Source organism: Bos javanicus, chromosome 1 (genome assembly GCF_032452875.1).
Source record: "Bos javanicus breed banteng chromosome 1, ARS-OSU_banteng_1.0, whole genome shotgun sequence".
NCBI lineage: Eukaryota > Metazoa > Chordata > Mammalia > Artiodactyla > Bovidae > Bos > Bos javanicus.
In genome coordinates this window covers 53,361,482-53,377,514 of record NC_083868.1, presented here as the reverse complement: position 1 = coordinate 53,377,514, position 16,033 = coordinate 53,361,482, and the positions used below count along the sequence as shown (strand labels likewise).

The 16,033-nt window shown below is 39.2% G+C and overlaps 1 protein-coding gene across 6 annotated transcripts in view; it reads right to left on the bottom strand.

Annotated features, from left to right (window-relative positions):
- Nucleotides 1-16,033, bottom strand: part of HHLA2 (HHLA2 member of B7 family) — a 127,329-nt gene that overhangs the window by 46,116 nt on the left and 65,180 nt on the right. For all 6 annotated transcript variants that reach the window (XM_061386958.1, XM_061386613.1, XM_061386657.1 and 3 more), the window contains one exon: nucleotides 196-271. The gene's annotated coding sequence lies outside the window, so the exon portion shown is untranslated. The remainder of the gene's footprint in view (nucleotides 1-195; nucleotides 272-16,033) is intronic.

The following is a 16,033-nucleotide window of genomic DNA, read 5'->3' as shown; positions in this document are numbered from 1 at the left end:
TTATCCAACTCCTCTTTGTCCAATTTTACATCTATAACATAGGGATAATAGTAATATCCATCTTGGGATCATTTTTATAAGAACTATTTAATGATATTCAAAAACACTTTTAATACTACCTGGTACACAGTGAAGTATTAAACAAACAGCCAGCACAGACTATATTAAAATCTGATTGTTTATCTCCCAACTTACCACAGAAGATACTTCAGCATCATTCAAAAGAAGTATCACCATCGCATCTTGTGTAGCATTTGTACTCTTCTACATGCTGTGGAAGAAATCAAATTAAGGTTATTTCAGAGTACTGGTATCCCCATATGACTAAAAAAAAAAAAAAAAAAAACCCACATATCTTCTTTACAGGAAGATATTATCCCAAGCTGAAAATCATTTCTACAACATTTTTGCAAATATAGTTTCTGGCACACAATAAAAAATAACTAGGCACTCAGAGACAAGATAATAAACAGCAAATAGAACTCACAAGTACCTTAAAGGCTAGAGTTTTTAGACAGAGATGTTAAAATAACCATACTTCCTTAGATTAAGGAGATAGGACAAGATGGAGAATTTTGGTAGAGGGTTGAAAATCATAAATAGAAATGACAAGAACTGGAAAATAATAACCAAAATTAGTGACAATTTAATAAGTTGATTTAATAACCGTTTAGACAGCCAAAAGGAATTAGTAGCCTGGATATGGATTGGCTTGAAAGAACTATCCCAAATGAAGCAAAGAAAAATGAAAGAGTGAGATTAGAAAGGAAGAAACTGAAGATACAGTGAGAAGGTACCATATAAGTGGAATTCTAGGGGGGAAAAAGAATGGGCAAGAAGAATTATTTGAAGAAATAATGGATAAAACTTTTCCCAAAATGAAAGACATCAATATACAAACTTAGAAGCCAAAACAATTCTAAAAAGAATAAAGAGAAAAACACCAGGGACCCAACTGTGAAACTTTAAAAACCAAAGAAAAAGTTTTAAAGCAGCTGGACGTAACAAAGGCAGACTGCCTTTAAAGGAACAACAATTAGGCAGATAGCTAACTTTTAATAGAGTTAATAGGAACCAGAAAACACAAAATAATACGTTCAAAATATTAAAAGAAAATAACTCCCAACCTAGAATTAGAAGTTTAGCAAAATAATATTTCAATAAGAACGAAATAAATAATTCTAATCAGTAAATCAGAATTTGTAGCCAGTAGATCTGCACTAAAAAAGATACTAAAGACATGCTTTGCAGCAGACGGAAAATAGTACCAGGAGACCCAGATTTAGAATGGAATGAAAAGCAATGAAAACATGAATTTAAACAAATAAACTGATAATGATGATAATGACAATGATGATAGTGTTCAAAATATAAGCAGAACTAAAGAACATAACAATAATGGCTTAAAAGTTTAGGTGGTGGTGGCTTAGTCACTAAGTCGTGTCCGACTCTTGCAATCCCGACTCTTGCAATCCCGTGGACTGTAGCCTGTCAGGCTCCTCTGTCCATGGGATTCTCCAGGCAAGAATACTGGAGTGGGTTGCCATCTCCTTCTCCAGGGGATCTCCCTGATCCAGGAATCGAAGCCGGGTCAACTGCATTGCAGGCAGATAATTTACCAACTGAGCTATGAGGGAAGCCCCAAGAGAGAGGGGCTAATCAGAGGAGATTAAAGAGTTGATATATCTAAAAAGAGCCTCAGGTTCTTGCATTGCCCATGAAGAAGGTAAATACCAATGAATATAAGGATTTGAAAACCAAAAATGTATGTCATAATTTTATGGTTTATCAGTTTACTGGTTACCAAATTCTGTAACTTTCAAGGTAGTAAAGAAAAAAAAATGAGTAATAAATTTTTGATAAAGCCAGAAAGAAGAAACTCTTGGGCGGGGGCAGGGGGGGAGATAAAAAATAAAATAAATGGGACAAATAGAAAGGACTAAATATGCCAGACACAAAACAATTCCTGTAGAATCAAGAATTTTAAATCCTTGCTAAATTTGCATGATTTAAATTGTCAGATATTCTAACCCAGGCAAAAAATTCTAAACACGCAAAATTATAAGGTTTAAGGATTTATACTTAGGTACTAAAACTAAAGGAAAGAGAAGGATATCATAAAAATTTGGAAGAGGCTTCCTTTGAGGGAGCGAGATGGTAGTAACTTGGAGGGAACATGAAGGATTAGTACTGTCTGACTGCTTGGCTAGCCAGGTGGTGGTTACCTGATAGGTTTTTGTTCTCTGCTGATTCACTTAACTACATGCATGTTTGTGTACTTCTCTGTATTTATTCTATTTCTACAAAAAAAATTATAAAAGGATAAGGGAGATCTAAATATGCTGATATGGTATAATCTTCAGAAGTACACAGTTAAAATAAGGCATACAACAGCATACATATTATGATCTTGTTAGCATAAAAAAGCTCACATACTATATACATGATTATATTCACACAGATCATTTTTCAAGACATAAATAGTAAATTTAATATGGCCTCTTGCCTCTAAGAGGGGAAACTAGACTCTGGTGAAGTTTATGGAAGAAAGAGGCTAATTTTCATCTATATGCTTTTATTGTGAACATAACTTCTGAATTTTTTTAACAAAATTCTTTTGTTACCAACCTATAAGTCAAATGTGAAGCTAAAACAAGTGTAGCATTTGATGAGGTCATTATTTTCAAATTAACAACTGCATTCTGAAATCTTAATTTAAATCTGCAATGTATAACCAAGAATTTTAAATCATTGCTCAATTTGTTCAAAAGATGGGTCAAATTTTCACAACCACGAAGGGAAGAAATGTGGCTTTCATTTTAAAAAGATATCCATGAATTGATTATCTTTCCACTTCTCCCATGCAAATGGAGTAAAGATAGGTATAGATAACTCATTTTCATTTCAACTTGTTTCTAGACTGTTGATAGAAGCCTTCTATCTGCATTACAATGGAGTGTTACTAAGAACAAAAAGCAAACTTAGGGTAAACTGAATGGCTGAATTTAAGAATCTGCCATAAATCACAACACTCTAGGTTTTTAGTCATATGAACACAGGACCTGATCAGAATGCAATAATATGAATAATTTGAGTTATCAGAACAACTAGAGCTAAATGCAGGATACATTTCAGGAATTCAGCAACAAATGAAAAGAAAATGCCTGCTGTCTAGAAGTCAAGAAGTGAGCTCCCCGGGATTTCTGGGTTAAAACAGCAGTTGAACACATGTTTCTAATTTTATTTTTTACCTCCTTAGGTCAATAAAAATTTAGGGAAGAAAATTTTTTTTAAAAAAGAGAAAGATATAAATCGGAAAAACAGAAGAGAGAAAAACGTCATCAAATTTGGAAGCTAGAGAAAGTTGGACAAGAATTAACTTAATATGCCCAAGATATCTAATCTCTAGCTAGTACTGGAAATGTGTGAAGGCCAGACAACTTATACCACAATGTGCCTAATGGCATGTTGTTGTTTAGTCCTGTGACCCTGTGGATTGCAGCATGCCAGGCTTCCCCATCCTCCACTGTTTGCAAGAGTTTGCTCAAACTCATGTCCACTGAGCTGATGATGCCATCCAATCACCCTGTCCTCTGTTATCCTCTTCTCTTTTTGCCTTCAGTCTTTCCCAGCATCAGGGTCTTTTCTAATGAGTCAGCTCTTTGCATCAGGTGGCCAAAGTATTGGAACTTCAGCTTCAGGATCAGTCATTTCAATAAATATTCAGGGTTGACTCCCTTTAGGATTGACTGGTTTAATCTGCTTGCAGTCCAAGGGACTTTCAAGAGTCTTCTTCACCACCACAATCCACACCACACCCCAAAGGCATAGGAACTATCTCAGAGACTGATAAGAAAAGAAAGACTAGTTTCTGTGAAAGCTATTTCCTGTAGTCATCTAATGCAGTTTGACAGGATCCTCCTCTCTGCTATGGACTGCATGTTTACATCCCTTCAAAACTCATATGCTGAAACCCTAATACCCAATGAAACAGTATTGGGAGAGAGGGCCACCCAGATGGGAATAGCATCCTTATAAGAAGACAGCTTGTTTCTCTCTCTGCTCTCCACCATGCGAGGACACAGTGAGAAGATAGCCAGCTACAAATCAGGAAGTGGGCCCTCACCAGACGCTGGATCTGCAAGCAACTTGATCTTGGACTTTCTAGCCTCCAGAACCATAAGAAGTAAATTTTCACTATTTAAACCACCTTGTTGTCGTTGTTCAGTCGCTCAGTTGTGTCCAACTCTTTGCAACCCCATGGACTGAAGCATGCCAGGCTACCCCATCCTTCACCATCTCCTGGAGCTTGCTCAAACTTACATCCATTGAGTTGGTGATGCCATCCAACTGTCTCATCCTCTGTCATCCCCTTCTCTTCCTGCCTTCAATCTTTCCCAGCATCATGGTCTTTCCAATGTGTCAGCTCTTCCCATCAGCTGGCCAGAGTATTGGAACTTCAGCTTCAGCATTAATCTTTCCAATGAATATTCAGCATTGATTTCTTTTAGGATGGACTGGTTTGATCTCTTTGCAGTCCAAGGGACTCTCAAGTGTCTTCTCCAACACCACAGTTCAAAAGCATCAGTTCTTTGGTGCTTAGCCTTCTTTATGGTCTTTATGGTCCAATCTATACATGACTACTGGAAAAACCATAGCTTTGACTATATGAACCTTTATCGGTAAAGTAACGTCTGTGCTTTTCAATATGCAGTCTAGATTTGTCATAGCTTTGCTTCCAAGAAGCAAGTGTCTTTTATTTTCATGTCTGCAGTCACTGTCCTTGGGCAGTGATTTTGGAGCCCAAGAAAATAAAGTCTGTCACTGTTTCCATTGTTTCCTAATCTATTTGCCATGAAGTAATGGGACTGGATGCCATGATCTTAGTTTTCTGAATGCTGAGTTTTAAGCCAGCTTTTTCACTCTCCTCTTTCACTTTCATCAAGAGGCTCTTTAGTTCCTCTTTGCTGTCTGCCATAAGGGTGGTGTCATCTGCATATCTGAGGTTATTGATATTTCTCCTGGCAATTTTGATTCCAGTTTATGCTTCATTCAACCCATTTTTCATGATGTACTCTGCACATATGCTAAATAAGCAGGGTGACAGTATACACCCTTGATGTACTTCTTTCCCAATTTGGAACCAGTCTATTATTGTTCCATGTCCAGTTCTAACTGTTGTTTCTTGACCTGCATACAGTTTCTCAGGGGGCAGGTCAGGTGGTTTGGTATTCCCATCTCCAAGAATTTTCCAGTTTGTTGTGATCTACACAGTCAAAGGCTTTAGCATAGTCAATGAAGCAGAAATAGATGTTTTTCTGGGATTCTCTTGCTTTTTCTATAAAATAAATAATTCATAAGAAATAAACGTTCAGAAGCAGGGCAGATGCTCGCATTGGCCACTAGCAAGTGGGGACTGGACAGGGAGGCGCAGGCTGCATTGTTTAGGCTAAGGACCAGGCATGAATGCCCTGAGGGCAATCTGAAGGAACTAACGAGAGATAGCAACCCAGACTGTAGGATAGCTATTCTGTGAAAAGCCCTAACCTAAGACACCGCCAGGACTGTGTTCTGTGACATCACAGAACAAAGGACTGAGCAGAGCTAGCTGGCTGCGGACCAGCCCATCCCCCACCAGAGACAGGCAGGCAAGAGCAGCCAGAGCTGGAAGGGGGCAATCACGGCCCCAGAGAAGCATCATCTACCAAACTGCAAGCAGGCTTCATTGCTAACCAAGACTTCCTGGGATTCTGGACGGTCGACATCCACTGGGAGGGTCACAGCCAGAGATCAGCTCTCCAGAAAAGACATACAGCACACCTGAGAAGGCATGCCAGCTGTACACCCAGAAAACCAAGCAGCAGGGACAGGGGAGGAGATAAGTCACAGCCCCCGACTGGGGGCAACTGCGCTCACCAAGCACCTGGTCACCTGAGCTGCTTGGATCTGGGAAGGGCACAAAACGCAGGCCCAACCAAGTCTGTGCCTTTGTGGAGTACCCAAGAACCTGAACCTGAGAGGCTTAGACCTGGGAAGTGCATGCAAACCAGGCCCCACCTCAGACAGTTCCCAGCAGAGCAACCTAGTGCCTGAACACTGTAGCACACACTGGGAAAGCACACACGCCAGGAGCAGGGGCAAACCCAGTGTGGCCGGGACACTGGGAGCACTCCCCACACACACCAGCGATACTTGTTTGCAGTGTTCCTCCCTCCCCACAGCACAACGGAACAAGTAAGCCTAAAAAAGTGACCACCAGCGACCCCTTGTGTCAGGGTGGAAATTAGACACTGAAGAGGCCAGCAAACAAGAAGCTAAAACAAACAGAGGGAACCGCTTTGGAAGTGACAGGTGAAATAGAGTAAAACCCTGCACTTAGCACTGACTACATAGGAAGGGGCCTATAGATCTTGAGAAGTATAAGCTGGATTAAGGAACTAACTGAAATGAACTGACCCCACACTGTCCACAACACCACCAGAGAAAGTTCTAGATATATTTTTACTTTTATCATTTTTAAAAGAAATGCAAATCAAGACCACGATGAGGTACCATTTCACACCAGTCAGAATGGCTGCGATCCAAAAGTCTACAAATAATAAATGCTGGAGAGGGTGTGGAGGAAAGGAAACCCTCTTACACTGTTGGTGGGAATGCAAACTAGTACAGCCACTATGGAGAAGAGTGTGGAGATTCCTTAAAAAACTGGAAATAGAACTGCCTTATGATCCAGCAATCCCACTGCTGGGCATACACACTGAGGAAACCAGAAGGGAAAGAGACACGTGTACCCCAATGTTCATCACAGCTCTGTTTATAATAGCCAGGACATGGAAGCAACCTAGATGTCCATCAGCAGATGAATGGATAAGAAAGCTGTGGTACATATACACAATGGAGTATTACTCAGCCATTAAAAAAGAATTCATTTGAATCAGTTCTAATGAGGTGGATGAAACTGGAGCCTATTATACAGAGTGAAGTAAGCCAGAAGGAAAAACACCAATACAGTATACTGACGCATATATATGGAATTTAGAAAGATGATAACAATAACCCTGTGTACGAGACAGCAAAAGAGACGCTGATGTATGGAACAGTCTTATGGACTCTGTGGGAGAGGGAGAGGGTGGGAAGATTTGGGAGAATGGCATTGAAACATGTAAAATATCATGTATGAAACGAGATGCCAGTCCAGGTTCAATGCACTATACTGGATGCTTGGGGCTAGTGCACTGGGACGACCCAGAGGGATGGTATGGGGAGGGAGGAGGGAGGAGGGTTCAGGATGGGGAGCACATGTATACCTGTGATGGATTCATTTTGATATTTGGCAAAACTAATACAATTATGTAAAGTTTAAAATAAAATAAAATAAAAAATTTAAGTCCTCTAATACTCCTTTTCAATATGCTATCTAGGTTGGTCATAACTTGTCTTCCTAGGAGCAAGCGTCTTTTAATTTCATGGCTGCAGTCATCATCTGCAGTGATTTTGGAGCCCCAAAAACTAGTCTGACACTGTTTCCACTGTTTCCCCATCTATTTCCCATGAAGTGATGGGACCGGATGCCATGATCTTCATTTTCTGAATGTTGAGCTTTGAGCCAACTTTTTCACTCTCCACTTTCACTTTCATCAAGAGACTTTTTAGTTCCTCTTCACTTTCTCCCATAAGGGTGGTGTCATCTGCATATTGGAGGTTACTGATATTTCTCCCGGCAATCTTGATTCCAGCTTGTGCTTCTTCCAGCCCGGCGTTTCTCATGATGTATTCTGCACAGAAGTTAAATAAGCAGGGTGACAATATACAGCCTTGACGTACTCCTTTTCCTATTTGGAACCAGTCTGTTGTTCCATGTCCAGTTCTAACTGTTGCTTCCTGACCTGCATATAGGTTTCTCAAGAGGCAGGTCACCGAAGAATTGATGCTTTTGAACTGTGGTGTTGGAGAAGACTCTTGAGAGTCCCTTGGACTACAAGGATATCTAGCCAGTCCATTCTAAAGGAGATCAGTCCTGGGTGTTTTTTGGAAGGAATGATGCTAAAGCTGAAACTCCAGTACTTTGGCCAGCTCATGCAAAGAGTTGACTCATTGGAAAAGACTCTGATGCTGGGAGGGATTAAGGGCAGGAGGAAGAGGGGACGACAGAGGATGAGATGGCTGGATGGCATCACTCACTCGATGGACGTGAGTTTGAGTGAACTCTGGGAGATGGTGATGGACAGGGAGGCCTGGCGTGCTGCGGTTCATGGGGTCGCAAAGAGTTGGACACGACTGAGCAACTGAACTGAACTGAATACTCCTTTAGTTTTCATTTTTTATAACCTACTATTACTTTGCAAAAGAAAAAAAGACCATATTTTTAAAGCAAACTTCATACATATACATTTTATAATTTTTCTGACTTTGTTTTTTTCTTTAATATTGTATTTTTGAGAATCTAACCTCTACTCTAGATTTTTAATCTTTGCTTTTTGGTATTTGTTATCAATTTTGTACCTTTAAGAACCCAATCTTCAGTACCCATTTTTACTTGGGAGTGAGATTACTGGCTTGACTGCTCTCTCCCTCTTTGGACACTCCTTTTTCTCCACTAGGTCGCCTCTATCTCCTGCCTCCCCCTTCTCTTCTCTACCCAACTCTGTGAATCTCTTTGTGTGTTCCAGACGGTGGAGAACACTTAGGGAACTAATTACTGGCTAGATCAGTCTGTCTCTTTTTGATTCCCACTTTTATCCTCCTGGCCACCTTTGTCTCCTTCCTCCCTATTCTCTTCTCTGTGTAACTCCATGAACATCTCTGAGAGATCCAGACTGTGGAGAACACATAGGAAAGTGATTACTGGCTATCTTGCTCTCGCCCCTTTTCATTCCCCCTCTTCTCCTCCTGGTCACCTCTATCTCCCTCCCCCTCTTCTCTTCTCCATGTAACTCTATGTACCTCTCCAGGTGTCCCTCGTTGTGGAGAAACTTTTCATCATTAAACTAATCATAAACCTAGATGTTTTATCATCAGTGCTGTATAGATGGAGAAGTCTTGAGGCTACTGTAAAAATAAGACTGAAAACCAGAGGCAGGAGGCTTAAATCCAAATCCTGAGAATACCAGAGAACTCCTGACTCCAGGGAACATTAATCAATAGGAGCTCATCAAACGCCTCCATACCTACACTGAAACCAAGCACCACCCAAGGCCCAACAAGTTCCAGGCAAGATATACCATGCAAATTCTCCAGCAACACAGGAACATAGACCTGAGCTTCAATATACAGGCTGCCCAAAGTCACTCCAAATCCACTGACATCTCAAAACTCATTACTGGACACTTCATTGCACTCCAGAGAGAAGAAATCCAGATCCACCCACCAGAACACTGACACAAACTTCCCTAACCAGGAAACCTTGACAAGCCACCTGTCCAACCTCACCCACAGTGAGGAAACTCCACAATAAAGAGAACTCCACAAACTGCCAGAATATGGAAAGGCCACCCCAAACACAGCAATATAAACAAGATGAAAAGGCAGAGAAATAATCAGCAGGTAAAGGAACAGGATAAATGCCCACCAAACCAAACCAAAGAGGAAGAGATAGGGAATCTACCTGATAAAGAATTCCAAATAATGATAGAGAAAATGATCCAAAATCTTGAAAACAAAATGGAGTTACAGATAAACAGCCTGGAGACAAGGACTGAGAAGATGCAAGAAAGGTTTAATAAGAACCTAGAAGAAATAAAAGAGTATATAATGAATAATGCAATAAATGAGATCAAAAACACTCTGGAGGGAACAAATAGTAGAAAAAGTAGAGGCAGAAAATAGGATTAGTGAAGTAGAATAGTAGAATAGTAGAAATAAATGAATCAGAGAGGAAAAAAGAAAAATGAATTAAAAGAAATGAGGACAACCTCAGAGACCTCTGGGACAATGTTAAACACCCCAACATTCGAATCATAGGAGTCCCAGAAGAAGAAGACAAAAAGAAAGACCATGAGAAAATACGTGAGGAGATAATAGTTGAAAACTTCCCTAAAATGGGGAAGGAAATAATCACCCAAGTCCAAGAAACCCAGAGAGTCCCTAACAGGATAAACCCAAGGCAAAACACCCCAAGACACATATTAATCAAATTAACAAAGATCAAACACAAAGAACAAATATTAAAAGCAGCAAGGGAAAAACAACAAATAACACACAAGGGGATTCCCATAAGGATAACAGCTGATCTTTCAATAAAATTCTTCAGGCCAGGAGGGAATGGCAGGACATACTTAAAGTGATGAAGGAAAATAACCTACAGCCCAGATTACTGTACCCAGCAAGGATCTCATTCAAATATGAAGGAGAAATCAAAAGCTTTACAGACAAGCAAAAGCTGAGAGAATTCAGCACCACCAAACCAGCTTTTCAACAAATGCTAAAGGAGATTCTCTAGACAGGAAACACAAAAAGGGTGCATAAACTCAAACCCAAAACAATAAAGGAAATGGCAACAGGATCATACTTATCAATAATTACCTTAAACGTAAATGGGTGGAATGCCCCAACCAAAAGACAAAGACTGGCTGAATGGATACAAAAACAAGACCCCTACACATGTTGTCTACAAGAGACCCACCTCAAAACAGGGGACACATACAGACTGAAAGTGAAGGGCTAGAAAAAGACATTCCACGCAAATAGAGACCAAAAGAAAGCAGGAGTAGCAATACTCATATCAGATAAAATAGACTTTAAAACCAAGGCTGTGAAAAGAGACAAAGAAGGACACTACATAATGATCAAAGGATCAATCCAAGAAGAAGATATAACAATTATAAATATATATGCACCCAACATAGGAGCACCGCAATATGTAAGACAAATGTTAACAAGTATGAAAGGGGAAATTAACAATAACACAATAATAGTGGGAGACTTTAATACCCCACTCACACCTATGGATAGATCAACTAAACAGAAAATTAACAAGGAAACACAAACTTTAAATGATACAATAGACCAGTTAGACCTTTAATTGATATCTATAGGACATTTCACCCCAAAACAATGAATTTCACCTTTTTCTCAAGCGCACATGGAACCTTCTCCAGGATAGATCACGTCCTGGGCCATAAATCTAGCCTTGGTAAATTCAAAAAAATTGAAATCATTCCAAGCATCTTTTCTGACCACAATGCAATAAGATTAGATCTCAATTACAGGAGAAAAACAATTAAAAATTTCAACATATAGAGGCTGAACAACACACAGCTGAATAACCAACAAATTACAGAAGAAATCAAAAAAGAAGTCAAAATATGCATAGAAATGAATGAAAATGAAAACACAACAACCCCAAATCTGCGGGACACTGTAAAACCAGTGCTAAGGGGAAGGTTCATAGCAATACAGGCATACCTCAAGAAAAAAGAAAAAAGTCAAATAAATAACCTAACTCTACACCTAAAACAACTAGAAAAGGAAGAAATGAAGAACCCCAGGGTTAGTGGAAGGAAAGATATCTTAAAAATTAAGGCAGAAATAAATGCAAAAGAAACAAAAGAGACCATAACAAAAATCAACAAAGCCAAAAGCTTTGGAGGATAAATAAAATTGACAAACCATTAGCCAGACTCATCAAGAAACAAAGGGAGAAGAATCAAATCAACAAAATTAGAAATGAAAATGGAGAGATCATAACAGACAATACAGAAATACAAAGGATCATAAGAGACTACTATCAGCAATTATATGCCAATAAAATGGACAACTTGGAAGAAATAGACAAATTCCTAGAAAAGTACAACTTTCCAAAACTGAACCAGGAAGAAATAGAAAATCTTAACAGACCCATCACAAGCACGGAAATTGAAACTAATCAAAAATCTTCCAGCAAACAAAAGCCCAGGTCTAGATGGCTTCACAGCTGAATTCTGCCAAAAATTTAGAGAAGAGCTAACACCTATCCTACTCAATCTCTTCCAGAAAATTGCAGAGGAAGGTAAACTTCCAAACTCATTCTATGAGGCCACCATCACCCTAATACCAAAACCTGACAAAGATGCCACAAAAAAAGAAAACTACAGGCCAATATCACTGATGAACATAGATACAAAAATCCTTAACAAAATTCTAGCAATCAGAATCCAACAACACATTAAAAAGATCCTACACCATGACCAAGTGGGCTTTATCCCAGGGATGCAAGGATTCTTCAATATCTGCAAATCAATCAATGTAATACACCACATTAACAAATTGAAAAATAAAAGCCATATGATTATCTCAATAGATGCAGAAAAAGCCTTTGACAAAATTCAACATCCATTTATGATAAAAACTCTCCAGAAAGCAGGAATAGAAGGAACATACATCAACATAATAAAAGCTATATATGACAAACTCACAGCAAACATTATCCTCAATGGTGAAAAATTGAAAGCATTTCCCCTAAAGTCAGGAACAAGACAAGGGTGCCCACTCTCACCACTACTATTCAACATAGTTTTGGAAGTTCTGGCCACAGAAATCAGAGCAGAAAAAGAAATAAAAGGAATCCAAATTGGAAAAGAAGAAGTAAAACTCTCACTGTTTGCAGATGACATGATCCTCTACACAGAAAACCCTAAAGACTCCACCAGAAAATTACTAGAACTAATCAATGATTATAGTAAAGTTGCAGGATATAAAATCAACACACGGAAATCCCTTGCATTCCTATACACTAATAATGAGAAAACAGAAATTAAAGAAACAATTCCATTCACCATAGCAACGAAAAGAATAAAATACTTAGGAATATATCTACCTAAAGAAACTAAAGACCTACATATAGAAAACTATAAAACACTGGTGAAAGAAATCAAAGAGGACACTAATAGATGGAGAAATATACCATGTTTATGGATTGGAAGAATCAATATAGTGAAAATGAGTATACTACCCAAAGCAATCTATAGATTCAATGAAATCCCTATCACACTACCAACAGTATTTTTCACAGAGCTAGAACAAATAATTTCACAATTTGGAAATTAAAAAAACCTCAAATAGCCAAAGCAATCTTGAGAAAGAAGAATGGAACTGGAGGAGTCAATCTGCTTGACTTCAGGCTCTACTACAAAGCCACAGTCATCAAGACAATATGGTACTGGCACAAAGACAGAAATATAGACTGATGGAACAAAATAGAAAGCCCAGAGATAAAGCCACGCACCTATGGACACCTTATCTTTGACAAAAGAGGCAAGAATATACAATGGAGAAAAGACAATCTCTTTAACAAGTGGTGCTGGGAAAACTGGTCAACCATTTGTAAAAGAATGAAACTAGAACACTTTCTAACACCATACACAAAAATAAACTCAAAATGGATTAAAGATCTAAACGTAAGACCAGAAACTATAAAAGTCCTACAGGAGAACATAGGCAAAACACTCTCTGACATAAATCACAGCAGGATCCTCTATGACCCACCTCCCAGAATATTGGAAATATAAGAAAAAATAAACAAATGAGACCTAATTAAAATTAACAGCTTCTGAACAACAAAGGAAACTATAAGCAAGGTGAAAAGACAGCCTTCAGAATGGGAGAAGATAATAGCAAACGAAGCATCTGACAAAGAATTAATCTCAAAAATATGCAAGCAACTCCTGTAGCTCAATTCCAGAAAAATAAACGACCCAATCAAAAAATGGGCCAAAGAACTAGACATTTCTCCAAAGAAGACATGCAGATGGCTAACAAACACATGAAAAGATGCTCAACATCACTCATTATCAGAGAAATGCAAATCAAAACCACAATGAGGTACCATTTCACACCAGTCAGAATGGCTGCTATCCAAAAGTCTACAAATAATAAATGCTGGAAAGGGTGTGGAAAAAAGGGAACCCTCTTACACTGTTGGTGGGAATGCAAACTAGTACAGCCACTATGGAGAAGAGTGTGGAGATTCCTTTAAAAACTGGAAATAGAACTGCCTTATGATCCAGCAATCCCACTGCTGGGCATACACACTGAGGAAACCAGAAGGGAAAGAGACACGTGCACCTCAATGTTCATCGCAGCACTGTTTATAATAGCCAGGACATGGAAGCAACCTAGATGTCCATCAGCAGATGAATGGATAAGAAAGCTGTGGTACATATACACAATAGAGTATTACTCAGCCATTAAAAAGAATACATTTGAATCAGTTCTAATGAGGTGGATGAAACTGGAGCCTATTATACAGAGTGAAGTAAGCCAGAAAGAAAAACACCAATACAGTATACTAACGCATATATATGGATTTAGAAAGATGGTAATGATAACCCTGTATGTGAGACAGCAAAAGAGACACAGATGTATAGAACAGTCTTATGGACTCTGTGGGAGAGGGAGAGGGTAGGATGATTTGGGAGAATGGCATTGAAACATATATAATATCATATATGAAACAAATCGCCAGTCCAGGTTCGATGCATGATACAGGATGCTTGGGGCTGGTGCACTGGGATGACCCAGAGGGATGATATAGGAAGGGAGGTGGGAGAGGGGTTCAGAATAGGGAACACGTGTATACCCGTGGCAGATTCATGTTGATGTATGGCAAAACCAATACAGTATTGTAAAGTAAAATAAATAAATAAAAGTTTGAGTCACTAAAAAAAGAAAGAAAAAAAAACCACCAAAATTATTCATGAAAATTTCCCAGTAGTTTAATCCCTCTTAATCCCCTACCCTATCTTGCCCTGTTTCCCTTCTCTCTCCTCACTGGTAACCCCTAGTTTGTTCTCTACATCTGTGAGTCTCTCTGTTTTGTTACATTCATTTGTTTTATTTTTTAGATTCCACATATAAGTGATGGGTGCATGCTCAGTGATGTGCAACTCTCTGCAATCCCATAGACTGTAGCCCACCAGGCTCCTCTGTCCATGAAATTTTCCAAGCAAGAATGCTGGAGTGGCTTGCCATTTCCTACTCCAAACATTGTAAATCAACTATACTTTAACAAAAAAAAGAAAAGAAAGTTTCTCAAAACCATAGAAAGTAAAATGCTATTACTGAAAAAAATCTTACTGAATCCAAACAGTAGATGAAAATTGGAAAAGGAAATGGGAACCCTCTCCAGTATTCAACACCTACACAAAGATATCTCAAATTTCAAAGCACTAGAGGAAAAGAAGATTCTATCAACTTCTAGGGAGAAAAAGCTGATCAGAGGGATAAGGAATTATAATGACTTTAGACTTCACAACAGTATCACTGCAAGCAAAAAGAAAATGGAGTTATGTCCAGAATCCTAATGGAAATAACTTGTAACATATAATTACAAACTCTCAAACTTTCTGAGGGTAGAAGGATGGTCTCAAAAAATAAATTTACTACCCACTCTGTTTCTCAAGAAGCTACCAGAAATGTGTTCCATCAGAATGAAAGTATAATCCAAGGAAAAAGCAAGACATGGTACAGAAAAAATAGAGTTCCAAATAGAAGAGGGATGAAGGAATTCCTTGGAGGACAGTGAACAGACATCCCAAGATGCTAGCTGGAAACTAGACCAGACTGGGGCACAATCAGGTAGAAAAGAATCCACACAGACATGCTGTAGGATGTATGACCACAATCCCTACTGCAGTCTTTTTAAAAATTAACACCTGGATAGATGCCCTGGAGAATCTGACCTAGGTAAGAATGTGGTGATCTTGACAATTTGCTGATAAGTCTGCTCTTTTCCTTCAGGATGTGCTGCTTATACTGACTGTGGACATGTATTTCATCCCACTGAAGTTTCCTGCTTCTACTTAGTTCTGAGAGCTGAAAGAAGGCCATGGTGAGCCTGCTGCTGCTGCTAAGTCGCTTCAGTCGTGTCCGACTCTGTGCAACCCCATAGATGGTAGCCCACCAGGCTCCCCCGTCCCTGGGATTCTCCAGGCAAGAACACTGGAGTGGGTTGCCATTTCCTTCTCCAATGCATGAAAGGGAAAAGTGAAAGTGAAGTCGCTCAGTCGAGTCCGACTCTTAGCGACCCCATGGACTGCAGCCTACCAGGTTCCTCATC